Source organism: Lissotriton helveticus, chromosome 5_1 (genome assembly GCF_964261635.1).
Source record: "Lissotriton helveticus chromosome 5_1, aLisHel1.1, whole genome shotgun sequence".
Classification (NCBI taxonomy): domain Eukaryota; kingdom Metazoa; phylum Chordata; class Amphibia; order Caudata; family Salamandridae; genus Lissotriton; species Lissotriton helveticus.
The window spans coordinates 35,184,290-35,190,991 of record NC_136065.1 but is presented as its reverse complement, the minus strand read 5'-3'; positions in this window follow the sequence as shown (position 1 = coordinate 35,190,991).

The window sequence follows — 6,702 nt, the reverse complement described above, 5'->3', positions numbered from 1 at the left end:
GCCACTGTTGTCCCGCCCTCCACCTGCCGTCAGGGCCGGCTCTAGGCTCATGGTGGCCCTGGGCAGGGAGCGTAGGTAGGGGCCCTGGAAGAGGGGGTCCGGGCGGGGCGGAACACCCCCCCCAGCTCAGGAAGGTGTTTGGAAGTGGAACAGAGCCGGAGGCCGCCAAATCCCTGCCAGGGGCCGCCACGTAAATATGTATCCATCCTCAGAGGATTATTATATTAAGGATATTTATTGGAGTGGCGGCCCCTGGGGTTTGGTTGCCCTGTGCAGGTGCACAGCCTGCACATGTATAAGGCCGCCCCTGCTGCCGTAGCCGCGCCTCATTGTGATCGGTCGTTGCTGCCTTATCCTCCTGGCTTGCCTTGGTGGCACCTTGGTGGTGGAGCGGGATAGATGCGCTGCAGCAGCTATCAGTCCCGGCACTCGGCAGCCCGCAACACACAGCACACAGCACACTGCTCGAAGCTCACAGCTCCAAGCTCCGCCTCTGAGTGGCTGCATCCAGCTTTCGATCAGCCTTTTGACGTGTGTGTCCTAGTCCTGTCTGATCAAAGACTGTACTGTTGATGCCCTGCTGTAGCTGTTCTGTGAGTGAGAGAAGCTTGCACTGCTGATGACGTGACCTACCTGTTCTGTCAGTGAAGAAGGCTTGCACGGCTGATGCCCTGGCCTGATGTACCTGCTCTACATGGGGGGAGGTAAGTTTCGACTGCTGATGCACTGATGTACCTATTCTGTGAGTGAGGGAAGCCTTCACTATAGATGCTATGCGGCACCTGTTCTTTGAGACGAAAGCTTAGACTACCGATGCCCTGATGTACCTATTCTGTGAGTGAGGTAGGCTTGCACGGCTGATGCCCTTGCCTGATGTACCTGCTGTACATGGGGGGAGGTAAGTTTTGACTGCTGATGCCCTGATGTACCTGTTCTGTGAGTGAGGGAAGCCTGCACTGCTTTGATGTACCTGGTCTGTGAGAAGCAAGCTCAGACTGCTGACCCCGATGTACCAATTCTGTGAGTAAGGGAATCTTGCACTGCTTATGCCCTGCTGTACCTGTTCCCATATTAGGAAGCTTGTACTGCTGCTACTTTGTTTTATCTGTTCTGTAAATGGAAGCCTGCACTTCTTTCAGTGAGGGAAACTTGTACTGATGATGCCGTTATGTGCCTGTTCTGTGGGTGAGGGAAGCCTGCACTGTTGATGCCCTGATTTATCTGTTGTGTGAGAGGGAAGCGTGTACTTCTACTACCATGATGCACCTCTTCTGGGAGCGAGAAGCTTGCACTGCTGATGTCATATTGTACTTGTGCTGTCAGTGAGGGGAGCTTGCACTGCTGATGCCCTGAGGTACCTGGTCTGTGAGTGCAGGATACTTGTTGTACTGCTACCATGATATAACTGTTTTGCTTGAGATGCTTGCACTGCTGCTGATGCCCTGATATACCTTTTCTGTTGAAGGGAAGCTTGCACAGCTGTTGCATGTGATGATACTGTTGTGCATGTGAGGGGAGCTTGCACTGCTATTGCCCTGATGTTCCTGTTCTGAGAGAGGGAAGCTTGTACTACTGCTACCCTGATACACCCGTTCTGTGAGAGGGAAGCTTACACTGCTTATGCCTTGATGGACCAGGAACACACAATTCGATCGTTGGGAGCCACTCTTTTTTTTCTTGTCGAGACTACGATATTTCGAGTCACTTATACAGGTCTCCTTCACCAGAGCTATCCATTGTCTATGTTCTGAGGGGGCGATGGATCAATCCATTTTCTACAGATCACATGTTTGGCGAATAGTTCCAAACAGAACCTAAGTTTCAGTTACAATTCTTCCATCCAGAGCCTGGCCTGCCTGGGAGCGAAATATCATTTATATGGAGTCCAATAATCCTGGAAAGAGGCTGGCGGATGTAGGTCCAGAGGAAACCTGCAGGCACCCTTTAGTATGCTATGAAACCAGCTACATTTAAAAGGAATTATCTCTTTAAGGTATGTAATTTATAGTAAATCAGAAATTAAAAACAGCTATTCCCTTATGCAAGAATACATACAAAGATATAAAAAAGGAAGTATTGTTGCTTTCTAATTTTTAGAATTGTACTTGATTTACATTAAAATGATTATCTTATTATGTGGAGCAATTTAAACACATATTTGATACATTGAACTGATTTTAAAATATGAACATCAATTTTGCTAACATGCCAAAATGTAATTCAGTCGAAGAATGTGTTGTAGGTTGCATGCCTATTGATAAGGCCCTCGGCATGTCAAAGGATTAATGATAAATGTTATGGAAACATTCAGATAAAGAATTACAAAGATCTTTCATAGAGTTTATAGAAGTAGGCCTGCTTTTGGGGCCTCTGAATGTTTGGAAATAAAATGATGTTGAAGTGGGGACGTCCACTCTTTTACATTTGTAGGTCTCACCTGCAGACAATGCGCATGTGCTGTCGCTTGGCAATGATCTATTGTTTAAAAGAAAAACTCTAATAAGGGGCTTTTGGCTGGCCCAAACTTACCAGTGCTGGGCTTCATCACTCTCATTTCCTTGCATCTCATTGGTCAGCACAGCAGACATCACTTCCTCTTCGTGTCTTCATCCCTTCGATGGAGCATGGACCTCGTGCTGATTAATGTCCTTATTGGTGTCTGTTGCAATGAAAAGGATCTCTCTTCGTAAATAGGAGTCAGGTAGCCTGTTCACGTTGAATTACAGCTTGTAGGTTTATTGAAGAGGATACAGGTTACGTAAGGGAAACCGGGCCATTAGCAGCATCATCTCTGCTCAGCCCATTACTTCAGACATCTCCAGCATGCCATGACATTACACCCTGGCTGAGTAGAAGGGAACAGAGAGTCTATGGAAAGAATGCATTACAACCGACAGCACATTACAACAGTGTCCATCCACTTCTCACGCTCAGATGCAGGTGCTTGTTTCTTTCTTCCCTGTTGTCTTGATTTCCCCTTCGTTGCTTGCAGTGGCTTGTTGCTCGTCTCCTCCCTCCGGTGTTGTTGCTGCTATCCATTGCGCACTCTTCCGCTCCATTGAAAGTCTGCAAATAATCCAGCCCTCCAGGGTCTACATTGGACACCCCACCATGCCTATATTTTCATACTGCATTTATGCAGTACTTTTCTAATGATTTGTCTTTTGTCCGCCCACCCTACCCAGACGACGCTAGAAGTCGAGCAGTATTAAGGTATGTCCTCCCTCTCTCACCGCAGTGAAGCACTCCTCCAATAATAAAATGGACTACTCAGAAGGTACACCGTTCAGGGCTCCTAGTGCTCCCACACATTGGCATCAGGTCCCACTGTCCCAAGCCAGGATCCTGCATGTTGGAAATGCAGAGCTCTGACCTTGGGCCCGTGTGTTTACATAAACACAATAAGCACTGTGTCACATAAAGAAATGCCTCTGTCACTATCTCTGGTGTCTTAGAGTCCACACAGCTGTAACTGTGCTTGTGTCAGGCAGGCCCAGAGCTGCAAAGCAGGGGGCGCCCCTTGGAAATAACTGACCCTTGGAATTACCAGGATACTTACCTGTCAGCTAGGGACCTTTGTGGAATTGACCCTCGCTTTTCACAGTCCATTGCTCTTCACTTCCCACAGCCGAATAACGGAGACACCACACGCTTTAGGCTCCATGTTAACTCTGCCAAGGGTTAGCCAGGTGTAATGTATTGATGATACACACGCTAGGACCCTTGCGGTTCTGGGCAGACTCTGGCTGGGGTGTTTTAAGGTGTTGTTAACGGACGTACGACGTTATCATACAGTGTGTGATTGTATGTTGAAGAATAAAGACGTCAATGAATCCGCTCCGTGTGTGGATTAGCTCATTTACATACTCCAGGGCTGGGGAAGACGCTACAGCGGGCGGTGAGTAGGGGATAAGTGCTCAAGAAGAGCCAAGCTGCTCTCCCTGACAGTTTGCAACAGTACAGCACATTGGTTGTATGTGCCACATGTGCCTCGCATTAATGAAAGCGCTCCGTGACTGGCACATGTGAAGTCGATGCCATGCTTCAAACCGTAGAAATAATTGAAGGCCCAGCAGAGGAGCCTATTCGACACACACACCAAGAAATCGCAGTTGAGGCTGCAGGAAAAGACGCTGCGCCCTAAACACAAAGCAATATCCAGAGGAAGTAAAGACAACGGCAGGGACAACCAGGTGAGAGGAACAGAAACCCACTAACCGTCAAGGCCAAGTGAAGCATTTTAAGACCTCCAATTGGATGTGGAGTCCCAGTTTGAAGCAAAGGGAGATGTTGCGTGCAGAGGTTGCGAATCCCACTTGGTACAATGAACGCTGTTTGAACGTGCTCTTGGTGGTGGCAGAAGGGAGCGCGAAGTACAATGCTGCCGTGTTTCTGAAACGACCAACGCCATTCGACACAGTTAAGAGACAGAACATCAATGGCAAGTGGGCTGCATGTATTGAAGCGTAATGGCTTTATAGATGCGCTAGTCATAGAAGATGACAAGAAAGTCATAAAATATTTGAAAACCCTTGCAGGTGATGGAGTGAAAGACGTGCTAAAGAAAGTCTCACAAACTGATGCAGCATCGTACCGACAGATAAAAGAGGTGTTGGATGCCAAGTTCAATCTGATGCCCAATGTTGACTATGAAAGATACATCTCAACAAAGCATGACAACAAGCTGGCGAAACGATGGGGGAATTTGTTGAAAATACTTGACGCACTTACAAACACTTTGGGGCCCATTACGATGTCGGGCGGATTGCCTCCGCCAGGCTGGCGGTATCCACCGCCGGCCTGGCGGAGGCAATCCGCCCGACATCGTGTCCAGAATTCCCCCCCGCCATATTAGTATGGCGAGGGGGAACGCGGCGGACGGAAATACCGTCCGCCGCTTTTCCGCCCCAGTCGCCTTGCGGCCGGGGCGGAAAAGGAATAATATGGTGGCGGTGTCTAACAGACACAGCCAGCCATATTATAATGGGGTGTAATGATGCCACGGAAAGGCATGCGGTCTTCACTTTGGGGGCCCCCAAAGTGAAGGAGGGGTGGGGGGTGCACACGGGGGGTACCTGTGGTACCCCCCTGCATTTGCATATGCAATGCGGTAGGCAACGCGCGGTGCCTGCCGCATTGTGTATTCAAATGCGTGCATGCATTCATGGCATTGTGGCTGGCGGTGCAGAGTGCACCGCCCGCCACAATGTTATGAATGCAGGATGCGGCCGCCACTGTGGTGGCCGCATCCTAATGCCACAAACGGGACCCCCGCCCTTATGGCAGGCGGTCCCTAGTCCCGATAGGATGGGGGCGGAGTAAGTCCGCCCATCATCCTAATGGACCCCATAATGTTCTGTGACTTAAAAGAAGAAGCCATGTGTCATTACCTACTGGCGGTCGCCAGTAGGTATATATAGTTAGGATTTTTTCTCTATGGGTTTTTTGAAAATTCTATGTCTAATAACTTTGGCGTTTGTGGACGGAATCGGCTGAAATTTTCAGGAAAATGGCACATTTTGTTTCTGAGCAGCCCTTGAAAATTTGGGGGGGGTTCGTCCAGTGGGGGCCGAGAAAAAAGGGGGGTCCCAAAACGTGTTTTTAACATTGAGTTTTCCATAGGGCGGTTGGCCTCACTTTTAGCCCGAACGGCTGAATGGATTTGCACGAAACTTGGCAAAATTGTAGGGACTGGTAGCCCGATGTGCCTTTTGTAGGTCTCAATATATGTGCTCCAGTGGATTTTGAGAAATTAACGTTTAAAAAAAGATATATATCTGTAACAGCGGACCGGTTAGCGCTCTGGTTCGCGGACTTTTCGCGCAACGGAGCTTTGTGAAGCGAAGCTGATTGGTTCTCCGGCGTCTGTCAACATTCCAAACAGTCCGTAGCGGCCGCCATCTTGTCTCTCGGTAGGATCGAGAGACAAGAGGAGGTCAAAACAAAGGGGGAAATAACTATAAGGGGGCATAGTAGATCCTCGCTGACCCCCTAGGTTTGATGTGGAGGTTTTAAAAGGGCCCCGCGGGGCAAAAAAAAACCAAAATAATAATATTCGAACGGCTGAATGGATTTGCACGAAACTTGGCAAAATATTAGGGACTGGTAGCCCGATGTGCCTTTGCTAGGTCTCAATATATGTGCTCCAGTGGATTTTGAGAAATTAACGTTGAAAAAAAGATATATATCTGTAACAGCGCTCCGCTTCGCGTACTTTTCGCGTTACGGAGCTTTGCGAAGCTGATTGGTTCTCCGGCGTCTGTCAACATTCCAAACAGTCCGTAGCGGCCGCCATCTTGTCCCTCGGTAGGATTGAGAGACAAGAGGAGGCCAAAGCGAAGGGGGAAATGACCATAAGGGGGCATAGTAGATCCTTCCTGACCTCTTAGGTTTGATGTACCATTTTGCCAAGTTTGGTGTAATTCCGTTCAGCCATTCAGGCTGTAGACGTATGTAAATGTCCTATGGAAAATTGCATGGGGAAAACACATTTGAAAGTGTTGAAATTTAGAACCAATTAAAATGTTACTTTGGTTTTGTATTTGTGTGTGATGAAAGTTAATTGGTTATGTATATATGTCAAATGAGAGGAAACCACAGCCATTTTGTGATACTACTGTCTGAGGTACATTTGTGAGGAATTTTTGGTGGTGAATTTCTGGTGTTTGATTTACACAGTACTAACACTTCTGCTACTTTTAA